Source organism: Calidris pugnax, unplaced genomic scaffold, assembly GCF_001431845.1.
Source record: "Calidris pugnax isolate Ruff unplaced genomic scaffold, ASM143184v1 scaffold211, whole genome shotgun sequence".
NCBI classification, from domain to species: Eukaryota; Metazoa; Chordata; class Aves; order Charadriiformes; family Scolopacidae; genus Calidris; species Calidris pugnax.
In genome coordinates this window covers 1,430,024-1,445,502 of record NW_015091083.1, presented here as the reverse complement: position 1 = coordinate 1,445,502, position 15,479 = coordinate 1,430,024, and the positions used below count along the sequence as shown (strand labels likewise).

At 42.4% G+C, this 15,479-nt stretch overlaps 1 long non-coding RNA gene across 1 annotated transcript; it reads right to left on the bottom strand.

Moving 5' to 3' along the window:
* Positions 1-7,521: 7,521 nt before the first annotated feature.
* On the bottom strand, positions 7,522-14,709 carry LOC106897161. Its single transcript, XR_001413740.1, has 3 exons — positions 14,586-14,709; positions 9,482-9,629; positions 7,522-7,649 (listed from the first exon to the last, which is right to left on the bottom strand). It is a non-coding gene; the product is annotated as an uncharacterized LOC106897161 (long non-coding RNA).
* Positions 14,710-15,479: the final 770 nt, after the last annotated feature.

Below are 15,479 nucleotides of genomic sequence, written 5' to 3'. Positions count from 1 at the left end.
GACAGCATAGGGAAGATTATTACAAAAGCAGAGATGATCTTCCTTACAGCTATGGTAGCTCCACCTGTCTCAAACAGGCAGACTGGCAACTTCTTTTTCTGGCTGCTGGAAGCTGTGGAATTGATGGGCTGTAGACATCTGGCCTCACTGCTGTGGAGGAGACCATCCTCTAAAAGCAGCCTGCCTTCCAAGGCACTGATGAGTGCAGACCTTCCATGTTTGGAAAGGCACTGGTATGTTGCTGATTTGTGGAATTTCCATTTCCTGTGATGATTTTGTCTCAGAAAGGACAGCAGGGGCTAAGACTGGAGCTGGAGAGATTTTGATTTGTGTGGGGTTTGTAGGGGAGAAGAGGGAGGCCACTGTTACCGTCTCAGAGAGGCAATGGGAAGGAGGACTATTTCTATGAGAAGTGCAGATATTTCCTAGAGTAAGATCTCTGAAGTACCTGCTGGCTGAAACATTCCAGGCATTCCTGTGCTGTGCTGCTAAGCTCACACAGCAGCAGCTAATACTGATCAGGCTGCAGCAGCCTGGCCTTGGCAAGTGGATTTTAGTCACAGACTCTCAGATCCACTGCTCTAATTAGCAAATTTACTATATGGAGTAGCACTGCAAGCTGTGAATTTCCAGTTGCAATTGCAAGAGAAGATGGATGTGGTTTTAGTGTGTTGCTGTCGTGAACAAGCCTGCCAGAAGCAAGTGGAAGGACTTCAGTGGGCTATCCACCACTGTTTTCTCCTAAAGTTTCCTGGGTGCTTTTAGCACCATCCAGAAACTGTAGTTCTCCATAGCCCTTACCTCCCCCCCATAGGTGCTGTGTCAAGTTGTGTTTACATGTACTGTAAGGGGCAGAGATTCAGACCATCTCAGTGTCAACAAGCTTGTAAATCATCTACTTAATAGTCACAAGTAAGATAACACATTAAATACTAAAGGCACTAAGAAATCCGTCCCACCTCACTCACCCTCCCCACCAAGTACTGAATCTTGTCCAAAGCTGCACAAACAGGATTCTGAGATAAAGACCTTGGGTAAGAATTACTAAAACAAACAGAGTGTGGAGTGGTTTGTTAAGGGACTGGCCTTCTCAAGGCTGAAGGGTGGGTGTGGAAGAACACACCTTACTGAAAGGAGAGCTCAGAACATTAAAAAAATACATCTTGGAACAAACAAAGCCCTGCCCAGAAGTCTGTAATATCTTAATTAAATCTATGTTGCGTAGAGGGAGAATCATACAAGTATCATGCACTCTGTGCAAAGTATACTGTCTGGGATTTCAGTAGTTAGAGGCACAAAAACTTTCTAGAAGCAGAGGGATCCTATTCTGCTTAGCGTGACGCAGTGCAGCAGAGTTACTCAGAGTTAACGCAGCTCTGGCAAGGAATCTACATGCTCCAAACTACATTTTTGTTTTTCTTTTAAAAGTGCTTTAAGAGAATTTACCAATTATCTGCAAACTCACTGCCCGGCTGTGAGCCCAGAGAAAAAAGCAGAAATTTCCCAGTTTACCTCTTCCCTTCTCTGCCATATGCAACAAACCCTTCTGTAGCAGTGTGTTTCCTGGGGGCACGTTAGTTCAGTCACCGTGTGGTGCCTGTCTATTGATGACTGGCTTGATGTCAGAGTTTTCTATTTTTGTTGTCGCATGGATGAAATCCACTGCTAGAGCATTATCTGCTATTGATGGGGGCTATGTTATGATTTAAAAGCAAAAAACTCCAAATCTGTGATTTTGCTAGCCTGTGATAAGGACCTGGGGGAGATACTTGTAGGTGGAAAAGGATGGACCATAGGACTGTAGTTTTAGGTCAATAACACCTCAAAACCTCTTCCTTTTGTAGTTTTTTCCCTAGAAGAATATGTGTTCTATAGCTTTAGTCAGAGCATAGAGGCAATGGCTACATCCCCTTGACTTAATGCTTGTTTAACTTTCCTGTGCTGCTGCAGAGCTATTGTTAGTTTGCCGATAAGGCAAGTGCTATCGTTTTAGCGCAGTCTAAAAGAAAAGGATAGGAGGGAGTTATTAGATTCTCCACTTTGTTACTCTCTGCCTGGTAGCAGGGTTGTCCTTCACACTGATCTCTCAGCTGTGGTAATAATAACAGTAAAGCTTTGTTTTTACTGGTTATTAGCCAAAAGCAAGAGCTAGGCTACACCAGAAAATATCATCCCTTATGCTTTTGCAGCATGTGTGCTGAATATTTGTGCTGATGCTCTGATACTTCTCTAGATCTTTCCTGAGGAGACAAGGGGACACAGAGATGTTCATCCCACCCCAAACAACCCGGTCTACCAAACTGTGGCCTCCTGACCTCTTCTCAGGAGACTGATGCTCTCCTGCCCTCCCAATGTAAATCAGCAGTACCTCCCTTCTCTCCTATATTGTTTTGCTAGGTTTTTTACAGCTGCCTGTAATCTGCCTCTAGCTGTTGCTGCCTCTGCTTTCTCTATGGGCATGACAGTCTTTCGTCTTTTCAAGGGGGCCCTATCACAAACAAGTCGCCAAGTCGTCTGAAACTGAGGAAGAGGAAGGATGTGTGTCTGACCAGAAGCCTCTGAAGGGGCCAGAACTGGGAAAATACATGGACTTGTCATGCGGGCACTTTGTGTCTTTCTGGAGTGCAGATGCTCTTTAAGGAAATAGCAGAGACTGTCCCACCCAAGGTGTTGAGGACCATACTGAATTTAGGTGGATCTAATCTCATTTGTTTATGCCGTGCTTTTAAGGAAAGAGAACCTGCTGCAAAGGTTACAAAGCAAAAGCAGTAGGCCCTCCTACTGGAAAAAAAGAGCATGCTCCTGGCAAGCTGATGGCACGTGGCTCAGCTTTCCCTTCATTTGTGCGGACAGTGGGAAAATAATCAGCAGGCAAGTCGTGTTCAGACAGAATTCAGAGTCACTTTGGATGGTGTTCATCTTCATTCTAGTCATCTGCAAAATAGATGTGTACACCCAAGCTTCCTGGTCTGAGTTCCTTTAATACCCAAAGGAAAGAAATTGGCACTTGTTTGAAGAATTTTCAGGGGTAAATGAACCTTGCCCTTGGTGCTGTTGACTGTACACAGGAATTTGGGCTGAGCTGAAATGCCTATGTCTGTGGTGAAATCCCACCCTTAGTGTAATAAAATCTGGGAGGAGATCCTGGGCCTTGAGTTGTTCTGCACTGTGAAAGAAACATGTGGAGCACAGGAAGACTGTAAACGAACACTATCAAGAACAAGAAAGTCTTGTTAAGGTTGTGACTCTACCAAGTTTACGTACAGATGGATAGGTTTTGAATAGGGAAAAATAAGGCTAACAGGCCACTGTGGACTTCAATATGGATGACGAAACACTGCAGACAGCAAGTCATCCATTTCAGGAGTAGTTTGCTGGATTGTGGAGCCCTAGGACACTGGTAGAAAGCCCCTGCAGGGCCTGCCAGTAAGTGTAAATGATGGAAATAGGATTTTCTAGGAAGGCAGGTGGTGATTGAACAGCGCTTCTATTTTTGATTTTTGAGGTCACTCTATTTGTTTTGAAGTCATTCTAATTCAGGGCTGGAAGGGAGCAGGAGTCATTTTTTTGGCTACAGACTTTGTTTGAACTTTAACTAAGAGGCGCCTTTCTATGGCAGTTAGCCATGCAGCCACGAGGAAGGATTTTGAAGGGCAGCTAGAGCCAGCACGGGCAGCATCCCTCAGGCTATGCTGACAGCCCAGTCACGCGTACGTGCCAGAATGGTCTGACCCAGGCTGGGGCCATCACCGCTGAGCCTCTGCCTCCCAGCTCCTCGGGATAACACGACCACTGGGGCTGTACCAGGGAACACCAGCTGCCTGGCAGGTATGTGGACACTGTTACCCTCTAGGGACAAATGCACAAAGTCCCAAGCCAAACAGGCTAATGACAGGGAAGAGATGGCTTGGCTCTGCACTTCTGTTGACATGCTGTGTGGCTGTGTTTTTGTCTGTCAGGTTCTCGAGAGTGGACCTCTAGGAGGAGGGGAATGGTAAGTCACAAGAAAAGAGGATAGCAGCATGTTTCAAGACATCTTCAAAACATGCATACATGGGGAGCACCTTACCAAGATCTTTCCAAGCTCCTGTACACTCTGTCAATGTGCTAAGCGAGTTATCCATTCTTGAATAAAACCTTTTTTAGCAATAGCCTTGGCAGCCATAGCCTCAGTAGGCACAAGTGAAAAATGGAAACCTCTTATGAAGGCTTAAGTAGGCCTTTTCATCCATTCCTCAAGGAAAAAACTTCTTGTCCACTAGCGGGTTTCAAAGAGCCTTGCAAAACAATGTCTGGCAAAATCAAGAATAAGGAAACAAATTGCCTACTTGTGCTTGGAAGAACTTATACTTATTTGAATGTGCCTCTGGAAGAGAGCCTCCCGAAGACCTCAGAATGACAGTAATCTTGCAGATATTGTGCTTGGAGTCAGAATTAATTTGGATTTTTTTTCTGTTAATGTGGAGCCCTGTAATCACAATAATTTTTAGTTTACTTGGTTGATGAGCTAGAATTATTTCTTGTAGTAAAGCCAATTGCTGAGATAGAGATTTATTTTGGTACTTGTCCATCTCAAGCGTGCCCAAAAAGCATACGTCTTAACTCTTACATGTTATTGTTTAGAAGCTGGGAGAAAATCCTCTAAAAATAGTAATGGCTGTGACACTAGTACAAAATTGCCCCCTTTCCCTGAACCCAGCATGAGAGAAGGGCTGAGAGTGAATTACACAATAATTGACCACACCTTGATTAGAATACTTTCTCTGCTCCAATGTTGCACTGAGAACTGCAAAGTGGCTGAGGAGATCTTTTTTCCAAGCAGGAGAGGTGTGCATCAAGTCCAGAGCAGCACTTCTTGTAGTTCCTACATTAGTTGTTTCAGCCTATGTCTGACGTAGTTGTTCTGCTGGGTACCACACAGCTCTACTTCCCCAAGCTGATGTTCACTGCCACTGAATTTGCTCCTGGCATTTCTTCAAGTGGCAGTACAAGCTCTTCCAGGCAGCTGGGGTGCAGATGCCACAGTAACATGCAGAGGAACAAGTACTGTGGCCCCTCTCATCCTCCTGCTCAGATGCAGCAATGAACCTCTGGGTGCATTACCTGATGACTGGCTGTGGAGCATGCCACGCTTTGGTGAGGTGCATAGCTGAGATCCCTGACCTCCCCCCTGGAAGTCGTATCAGAGAGGTCTCATAGGCTGCTGGAGTTCTATGCTCTCTCAGGGTAGGTAGATTTTCCAGGCCCATGTCAAAGCTTGAGGAGAAGCTGAGGCATATCTCCATCTGACCAAATCCTTCCCAAAATGGACCTCCCAAAATGGAGGCTCATTTTGAAGTGAACTGTCAAACAGAATTCCTGTGGCAGATAAGGCAGCTTCTGTAGGGAAAAAAAATACGGCTAGAGACCCTCTGGAAACCAACAGAAGTTTGTTTCAGCCACAGAAGCTAGCTTGCAATAGCAAAAAAAGTCCTTAATACTAACTAGTTTGTCAACCAGTGGACAAAAGAATTTCTTGCACAATTCAGAGCAATATGCTAGCTAACTGCATATGTAAGGAAAGGGTTTAAATTGCACAATGTGCTGAGGAAGTGGGGATTTTGTCTCACAGCTATTGGCAGTTAGAAGGAATGGAGAGATAACTGAATTCACTCTGCCCTTCATTCCATGGAGTGTAGGGAGACTCAACCACAGCAGATACCGCAGGCCAAAAAGTATTCAGTTCACATGCATGGGATGTGTCCGTGGCAAGGAGAGTCTGTGCAGAGAGCAGTTCAATGCGCAGTGATTTTTCTGCATGTGCTGTGGCGCTGTGAAAAGCATATGGTAGTGACAGTGTCACTTGGAAAATATTTTGGCGGGTTAATTGGATATTAGGAAAAAGTTCTTCCCTGAGGGCATGGTCAAGCACTGGAACAAGCTCCCTGGGGAAGTGGTCATTGCACCAAGTCTGTCAGTGTTGAAGAAGCTTGAAGTTTGTTCATTGGACAATGCTCTTAGATGTATGGTTTAACTTTTGGGTTGCCCTGTGTGCAGTCAGAAGTTGGACTCAATGAGCCTCATGGCCCCTTCCAGCTGAGGATATTCTATGATTCTAATTACTCTGAATTCAGTGGCTAGTTAGGTATTGGTTATTTACTTCCAAACTTTTGTGATTTATGTCACGTCTCACATGGTGTGATGCTCTAAGCTTTGATTCCAACCACTCCTCTTACAAATTTTACTAAGAAAACAGTGTTACTCTGCAAGCTAAGACAATGCATAGGTTTACTTTCTGTGCCTTTAGAAAAGCAATGAGCTAATATAAGAGACAAGGGTATGCCAGGCTTCCTACATTTAAAAGGTTGAGATCTTTTGATGTAAATGTACTTATTTAAAGTGCTCAAAACAAGAACTTAATTTCTGTGATGTAAAATTTTTAAACATTTGCTTAGTGAATTACAATCACAGAGCCACTCTTAAACGTGACTATCCAAAAGACTTGGAGATTTAGAGCAGCTGGCTTGTGTTACTCACAGTCCACTTACTCAGACTGCCTGGAATGGAGCATACACGCTCTTTTCTCTACTTGCTGGCTTATGAATTGCTAAGACAGAAGTGCCCAGGGGACTTCTGGGAAACTCATTCGTGTTTAGATCTGTAATTGAAATGTATCCAGAAGGATCTGTGTTCATCCTACTCAGAAGAACGACTGGATTCAAGGCTAAGGGAAGGAGATCTCTATACGGCAACAGGAGAGTAGATTGCTAGTGTAGATGTGACTCACAATAGTTAGTGTAAAAACAAATGGGATGGCACTCCTTTTCCCTTGAGCTTCCTCCAGCTGATGAGAGACTCCTGTTTTCCGAAGTGTGGAAGATAGCTTTTCATTTTGTTGTTGGATGTTTCCTTCACCTCAAATTCCTTCTTCTGGATTTTTTGGGTAGCAGTTGTTATGGCATCTGTATGTCAGGAAAAAACCTGCATGTCTCCCTCTCCTCCTGCTTTCAGTGCCCCACAAAAAATAACTTCTTGTGTCTCACTCTCCTCTTCCCAGATGTTACATCTATCTTGAGTATAAATGACTGAATAACTTAGTACTTATACATGATGTGGTACCTTTGATTTTAGAGCATCAAAAATAGATTCTGATATAGAGAGTGTCAGCATCAAAAGTGAAGGGAAATGCTCTGTTCTCATGAATTCAAAGTGAAGTAAGCACTTTGTTGTGAATCTCAAATGAACTCGGGAGGGAGTGGTCATTTCTAAAGTGGTTCAGCCGGCACCTGTAACCTCTTAAACTACACTCATATCTCTCATGTGATTCAATATTTGAACCAATATTTACTTAGGACTCAGGCATGATTTATATGGGAGTCTTGGTATTGCAACAACTTCTGTGTTACTCAATCAGATTCCCAGATGACTGGTTAATACATAACAAGACAGATTTGCAAATTCAGTTGGCACAAGTTATCATCAGATTGGAAAGGACAAATTCATTATATCATGTAGTATTTAATTCATAAATCTATTAAATACCTGTAATGGAGTGCAATGTGCCTTGTTTAAAGAGACAATGGGTTTCATTCTATTTTCAGAGGGTTCCTAATCTGGATTAATTGCTTGGTGACGATTTTCTAGTTTTCACGAGCAATTGTGTTATTCCTCTGTGTCAAAATGGGGGGAAAAAAAAAAAAAGTAGGATTAAATTAGTTAATTACAAAATGCCACAGTAAAAAACCTTTACAGTGTGCAACACTATTCCAGTAACAATTAACAGTAAGCTTAATTCTGGGGTGAAAACCCAGCAGTTTTTAAGTTTAGGTATATCACAAAATCACTTTGGCTGTACATAAAGTTACCCTCACCTCTGCGGCATTACCAGTGATTGTTTCTAAATGAAAGCTATTTGTTGGGATGATATGGAGTGTTTCACAGAAAAATCAACCCCACTAATTTTATGCCAATATGGCAATAAAAAGAATAAAGAAAGTCTAAAGACCTTTACAACAATAAGATATTGTTAGTCAAAGATACTAGGGCAAAGAACTGACTTTGTAAATGCTATTGGATCTTTTGGAAGAGTGTTGTTTGTTTTTTTTTAATGAAATAAATCAGAACAGGAAATTTAGAGCGGTGTGTTTCCTCCTATAAATGGAAATGATGTGTTAAAACTCTTCAGACAGGCTAAGAAATCTTCAGTGTCTGTGTAAAACAGACAAGAAGCCTATTGTTTTCCAGGTTTCAGCCTAGAACACTTGAAAATCACCACGTGTGCGTGTGTGTGTATATCAGGAAGAAGAACACAGCCATCTCCCTGAAATGCTTTAACTTCTTTGTTCTGCTGATCCTCCTGTATTTACCCTGTCTGCTCTACAGCACGTGTATGTTTTAAGTCCAGTTACCACTTCTTTGGCAGGCAGTTCCCCATGAATAATGATACTGCTGCATATTTGGAAACATTTTCTAACTTAATGACCTTCCTTTAACCTCAGGCTGCTAATTTTTATCACTGGGAAGGAACAAATGTCTCTGAGTGAGGTGAATTGCTGAAGCTATTGCCTACAGCATGTATCTTGCCGCAGGCTCTGCCAGCAAGAGTCCCATTGCTGCAGGCTTGGCTCCCCAAAGATTTGGAAACTTCTCTCTGCCACGTCCTTACTCTGATTATGCCCATGGTAGAGGTTTAACAGTCCATGAGGAAATAACCAGCTAGAAACCATTCTTTGGCTTAAAGAATAAACTCTGCCATAAAAATGGATGCCATAAAAACTACACCAATTACTTAAGTACAATCAGTGCCCAAGTTGAAACTACAGTGTCTGGAATCCGTATCTGGAATCCACCCTTTTACATCTTAACATAGGAAAAAAACTGCAGCATGCTTGAATAACCAGCAGTACTGGAGTTGCAAGTTCCATCACAAATCAGTTATTTCAGCTTGGTATTAGTTGATTGCTATGCATGCTTAGCATAGCAAATTGTTGCATAATGAGCAAAAGGGGAGAGGAAAAAAAAAGATATTTTTGAAGTCCAAGTCATTTTCAGATTAGTCTGTGATCTACGTCATTAGTTGGGTCAATAATAGATTTTAAAAGGTTTTAGAAACATACGCACATTTTTATGTTACTACTGGCTGTTGTTCAAGCAACATATTGATGTGGGTGTGCTCTTGAATCTTTTAATTGCATTGTATATAAATAGAGAACATTTACTATCATGTTAATGGCAGACGCATGAACATAAGAATGAAGTTTTCTAATTCACTTTGCTCCTGCTCTGTCCATGCTTCTGTCCAGTGAATGCTCTTGGGTTCTTCACTGCATACAGGCTCTGAGCATTTAACACAAGCAGACAGTGCCTGATGCCCTGTTATAGTGCATTACCAGCTTTTTCCTACACGATCCCCCACAGCCTTTTGTTAGTGACTATTATTACATCCATGGTAATTAATTATGTGGCTTTTTTTTCCCCTCCCTAGTCACCACATCATACCTACCTCATGCTAGTTCACTTGGTGTCTGGGGAGCTTGCCCCAGCTTGTGCAGGCGATTCACCTGTGTTGCACGCTTGAAACAGCTAGAGGTGGCTCTGGCACGCTCTTCCTTAGAGCAGGTTTCTTTGGCTTCCAGCTATAAACTTCCACACTGGAATTAATAATGCAGAAAACTGTTAGTACAAGGCCTGGCCACAGTAGACATACTGGAAAAGATGCAATTTAGCACAGTTTAGAACTTTCTGAGTATTTTCAGTGATTAATGTGGTCACTTTTAACCCTAGGAAGAGTTGCAAATATGTGCTGTCACAGAAAATAGACTGTATCCAGTTTCTTTTTCCACTATCAGGCTGAAACCTATGCCAGTGAGGTTGCAAAGGATGTGCAGGTGAGCTTATGGACCAGTGGCAGGTCTGGTCTCAGACAACATAGGGTTCTGCCACAAGCCAGGGGCAAGAAGGGAAAGCAAAGAGCTTGTTCCTCTGCAGCTTGGGTGGCTCTGTCACAAAACAGCAGCGGTGGCAAACCTCAGGCAGGACATCCTCCAGCAGGTGAAGCGAGCAAGCAAGGACCACCTGATGGGCGAGGACTCCCTGGTGCCTTCCACAGGCTCCTCCAGCCCATACAACCAAGTGCAGCCCTGGCCTGATGAGCTGCTTCTTGCCCAGAACTAATAAAACCAGAGAAGATTAAGAGGAAAGAGAGAGCCAATTCAGTACAGGTAGAGAATTGGTTACTATAGCAACTGTTTTCTTCTTTGAGCATAGCTTGGGAGGACTCCCTTGCGAGGGGATTTCTGCACAGTCCCCAGGCTGGGAGGGGAGATTGCTTCAAGAATCTCGTTTGACAAAGGCTGCGTGGCTGCACTCTTGAACTCTGCTGGGGATCGGGGGGAGCCGGGAGAGGTTTGTGGAAGAGCTCGTCCAAAAGTAAAACAGATGTTGAAGTGCCTGAACTCATGGGAGAGATTACTGAACTGGGACTGTATTAAAAGTGATATCACCTCATGGTGTATTGTTCTGCGGGTTGCAGCTACGTCTGAGGCTGTTACTATACCACAGTACCCTGCACAACCAGGAGTTTCAAAGCTGGGGCTTTTAAAAGAAATAAGAGAATATTTAGCTAATTCCTTACTGGATTTTTAAATCTCTCTGACGTCCTGAGAAAGTTCTCCAGCTGAGTATCCTCAATGAGATGAAATTGGTGCAGAGCAAGAAATTAAGTAACTTGTAATATAATAAAGGCTTGGTCAGTCTGACTCCAAGAAAAGTCATTGTCTGGGACTTGAGCCAGGTAATGTTATCTCAGCGTACTGCTCGGAGTACCTGGCACTGTACGAGCTCTGGATCTTTGTGGTTATCTTAGACCAACATAGCAAATGAATGAGCATATTATCCTTTCGGTAGGGCTGCCTTCTGCTGTAACACTTCCCTTGCATTCACAGGAGATGTATAAATACCAAGTCAGTGCCGAGGGTAAATCTCTCATCTTTAGCTGTTGTTAACCCTGTGTGCTCTGGCAGGTATACTTCAGGGGCCAAAGTTGCACCTTGTTTTTTTGCTGGTATTTTGTGCTCAAAACTAAACAAACACAGGAGGAAAATAAAACAACCTATGATAATCTCAAAAGTAGTTCTGAAATTCTCTCTCTCTCTTAAAATCAACGCACAGAAGATGTTGCAAATTCTCTTGATAAAGGAAGAGCAAAGGGGGCTTTGGGTGAAATATTCTGCTCCCCTATTCTCCTCCCTAGGCTGCTTATTGCCTATTTTTCCATGTATTATTGTTGCTGGAGACACAGATCTAGGAAAATGTTTTCTGCCATGATCTCGCTACCCTTCCTATCACTGAGGAAGATGAAGAGGGGATGTGCAGCCTGTCTCTTGCAGCTGTATCTTGCCTAGGTGGCTAACAGAACTTCAAACATTCATAATCCCTGGGTTTCAGAGTAGCATTTTAATTTTTTTGGCTGTTGATGCAGGGAGTAAGAAACAGCAGCCTCACTATCTGTTTACAATTCATCAAGGGTCTTACCAGATGTAGAACCAAGAAGTCAAGAAATGAAAGCAGTCTCCCTGGCGCAACTTGAACCCAGAACTAGGCTGAGAACATGTTGCTATCGCAAAATGCTGCCCTGCGAGCAGTGTGCCCAGGAGGGGAGCCAAGAGGCCAAGGGACTCAAGGACAGCCCTGAGCTCCCACCCACACTTGCAACAATTGCACACTTCCCAAGGCAAAGTCTCCGGCCTCAGCCTAGTTTCAGAAACGGGATTCACAAACTCAACAGCAACCTGGTGCCGGTCCATAGGGAATGTTTGTCGACATTTGCTGTTAAGAAGTCTGCAAGCTCTTCAGCTTAAATAAGTATCTGCATCCTTCTACAAAAGTGTCATTCTCTCTGTGCCATGTGGCAGATCTGGTCTTAGCTGGCATTTGATCTTGCCAGTAAAATCTACTGCCGCTCAATATAATAGCGAGAAAGACTTGTGAAAGAAAATTAAGTGCTTTATGAGTCAGAATTCTAGACTTAGCTCTTTTGTGAGCAATAAGCAATTTCTACTGCACCAATACATCTGGGGTGAATAAAATCATGCGTCAATCCAACTTTGCTGCAGATATACAAGTATTACAGAAAACTGGGAAAAAAATATTCTAATAAGCTTTAGTAAATCACACAAATTAATAAAAACAAATCGTTCTTGTTATACTGTTACAGAAGAGACATGTGCCCTTCTGACTGAATATGTGATGAAGGCTGCATTCAGAACCAGTGTAAAGTAGAAACTTTGTGAAGAAGTGTCCCCTTACTTCAAAGGAAGTAGTGGACTCACTGACCATTACATTCTGTTCAGCCACTGACGTAATAGATTACATGATCATGGTATGGGGCTGAGGGAAAAGTAAATTACAGAGAAAGAAAATGTTTTTTACTGTCAGGGGTAGGGGGGGGAAAGAGATTCCTGGGACAAGTAGTTTTGTCTCCCTCCATACTGACAGCGGAGGTCATACAAATTCTTAAGCCTCTGCTCACCCCAGAAGAGGGGACCTTAGTCCAGATTGTACCTTGCTTATGGCGTAATTAGTCACTATGTGTTTTGTCTGTGCCCTAACCCTACTTATCTCACCACTATTTCCTTCACAGGCTTTAAAGCTAGGTTATCTGGGGGATACGGGCAGCTGAAGAATTATTCTCTTAATGGGTCTGATTTATTAGATCCTACTGTAGATTAACCTATTAGATGGAATCAGAAATTGAACATAGATACAGAACCCATGTCTGCTATCTACAAAAAAAGTCTGCTAATGCAGTTTGGTTGCTATGGTGTAAAATCTGATATCAGGAACATGAAGACACGTTTGCCTCTTTCCGTTACTTAAGACGACGGCTGGTTGATTGACTAATCCACTGGGTAAGATACTACATTGTTACCTAACAAGAAGGTGCTTCTAGTGCACAAGAAATGGAAACAGGGGTCAGTTGCTGCTGAGAACATAATCAAGTCCAAGTCCAGTATTCTAACCATTCAGTCTTGGAGTGTTTGAGCCAGTAATTCAGTACTTAATTCCCTTATTTGAGTTTTTTTTTCTGATGCCTTTTGGGTTTCAATATATTCTGATGTTAGCAGAAGCCTTAGTTTTGTTGATTTTGACTATATGGGTTATCTAAGTGTAACAGATTTCTCCTTAGGAACAGAAAAAAAATCACATATACAAGTAGAAAAAATAGGCTTGTTTTTTTTTTGATCGTTTTACTTGAATGTGGACATAAAAGTTATGAAAAGTAACATCTTAGTAGCTCTAGAAGACCCTCTCTCTCTGTTTATCCATTTAAAATATACTGCATGAAGAAGAGCGGTATAAATTTCTCATACATTGCTCCTCCTGTGTGCTTTCAGCCAAACCAGGGAAGTTTTTGGGTAAGAGCAGAAATTTATTTATTTTCCTGTATGAAAAATAGGTGCTCTATAAACCAGCACCTTTCTTTCCACATACTCTGCTGGGGTTTGTATCATGCTCTCCAACCATTCACCTCTGGCATTGCTGCCTGGGCTTTCAATAAGACCAAGTTCTCGCCACTGCTGCCACGTGGCTTCCTGCCCGCTCAAACCAACTGCACTTGAAATGCTCAATGGTGAGATAAAATGCCTATAAGGAATTATTACCCACAATTTAAAGATGAAAGTCCTCTTAACCAATAATGAATTCCCTAACCAACACTTACTCTCTGGGAATAATGAAAGAAAAAGAATTTTGGCAAGCAACATATCAGTATGCCTACATATCAACTAAACCTGCAAGCTTATGATTACTCACTTTTATTTCTACCATTACTTCCTCTACCGCTTTGTTCTCACCTTTATTGCACTGAATACATTTGTGGCTCCCCAAAAGATAGATCATGTTTGTTGTAAAACATTCTGAACAGTTTTAAGTGAGTTACACCCTTTTTGTAAACTCAACAATAAATTACAATGAGATACTAGCTACTAATGAAGTGTTAAAACAACAAATGATGTAGTGAGCAGAACAAATGTCTAAGGAAATATGTGCTTGGGCTTCATATGGATCCAGGATACTTATCAAAACTGAAGTCATTACAGGACTGAAACCCAAGATAGACTGATGCTAATAAAGGGTGTGTTGTAATCAAAAAGATATAAAACAAATAGAGTAATAATTTTTCCTATCTCCTTCTGAATTCTCTGAGGCTTTGAAAGAGATTATTTGAGGTTTTGAAGCAAAGCTTAAGACTGGGTATGAACAAATGTCGGTGAAATGGCCAGTATCAAGTTGGAGTTTTCTTATCTAGTAAAATTGGATAGAATTCTCTCTACCCAGGAAAAACATTATTTTTATTTCTCTGACTTTTCTGCCTTCTCTTTCCACACTAATAGCAATCTAGAAAAAAATCAGTCCTGGTACCCATAATATGACAATGTAGTGTGAAACTTGAGCATGTGGAAACAGAAGGGCCAGTTTGAAAGACAGTTTTCTGGTATTTTCACCACTTCTTCCCACATTTAGAGATATCACCAGCGTTTACTGCGTCCATAGAACTGTTTTCTGGTATTTAGCTATTCAACATAGAGATGTTGTCAGGTACTTACTTTAGCACGGATCTGCAGAAGAAAGGCCTTCTCTGCAGCCCAGTGTTGCCATCTCCAGCAGCCACTGCATGTCCCCTCTCCAGCATCCTGATCTGCGCCCAGATTAAGGGATTATTTTTTTTTTTTTGTAAATGAAGAGCTGAGGCACAAAGGGAAGAAAAGAAATTCACGTCACTTCTGTTTCAGTTTGGCATCTGTAACGCATACATAACTCTTCCTCTAAACTAGGGTCTGGTATGCTGCAGCTGAGAGCATTCTGGTTGTGCTGAAGCTGCTTTGCCAGCAGAAAGCAGTTCTGGAGCTTTCCTGCCACTTCTCCCTGGGCTATATGGGTATTTCCAGCACTGGTGTGCCAAAGTGAAACGTGCAGACAAGACAAAGGATCAGCCCATGCGGTGAAATAGTTTGGGGAGGGAAGCAGCATATCAGGAAATCCCTTGCAAACCAGCTTTAACAATGATCTCCGGGATGAGAACTATTATCCAAAGAGCCCACAAGCTTCTATTATATACAGTAAAAGACCATCAAGGGAGAGCAGCCAAAAAATCCAGGAAGTGCAAAGATTGTTCAAAGCTTAAAGATGATTTATTCTTTTATTGCCCATTTATGACAAGGCGATATAACATATTAGGCAACATTCTCATCCCCTCTGGCTGCAGGAGGGCTGGGAAAGCTGGGGCTTCTTCCAGCTGCCCATGACATCACAGCTCTGACAATCCCCGTGTGCTGCGAAGGACCAGAAGGCTGACGTTTCTGTAACAGAATGTCTTTCTGCCACCAAAACTAACAAAGAAACTCCACTTTGAAGCACTGCATGTGGAAATTATTTTTCTTCTTGTAGCTTACCCTTCTGTTCAGGTATGATCTTCTCTTGAGCCAAGAGACCAGTTTACC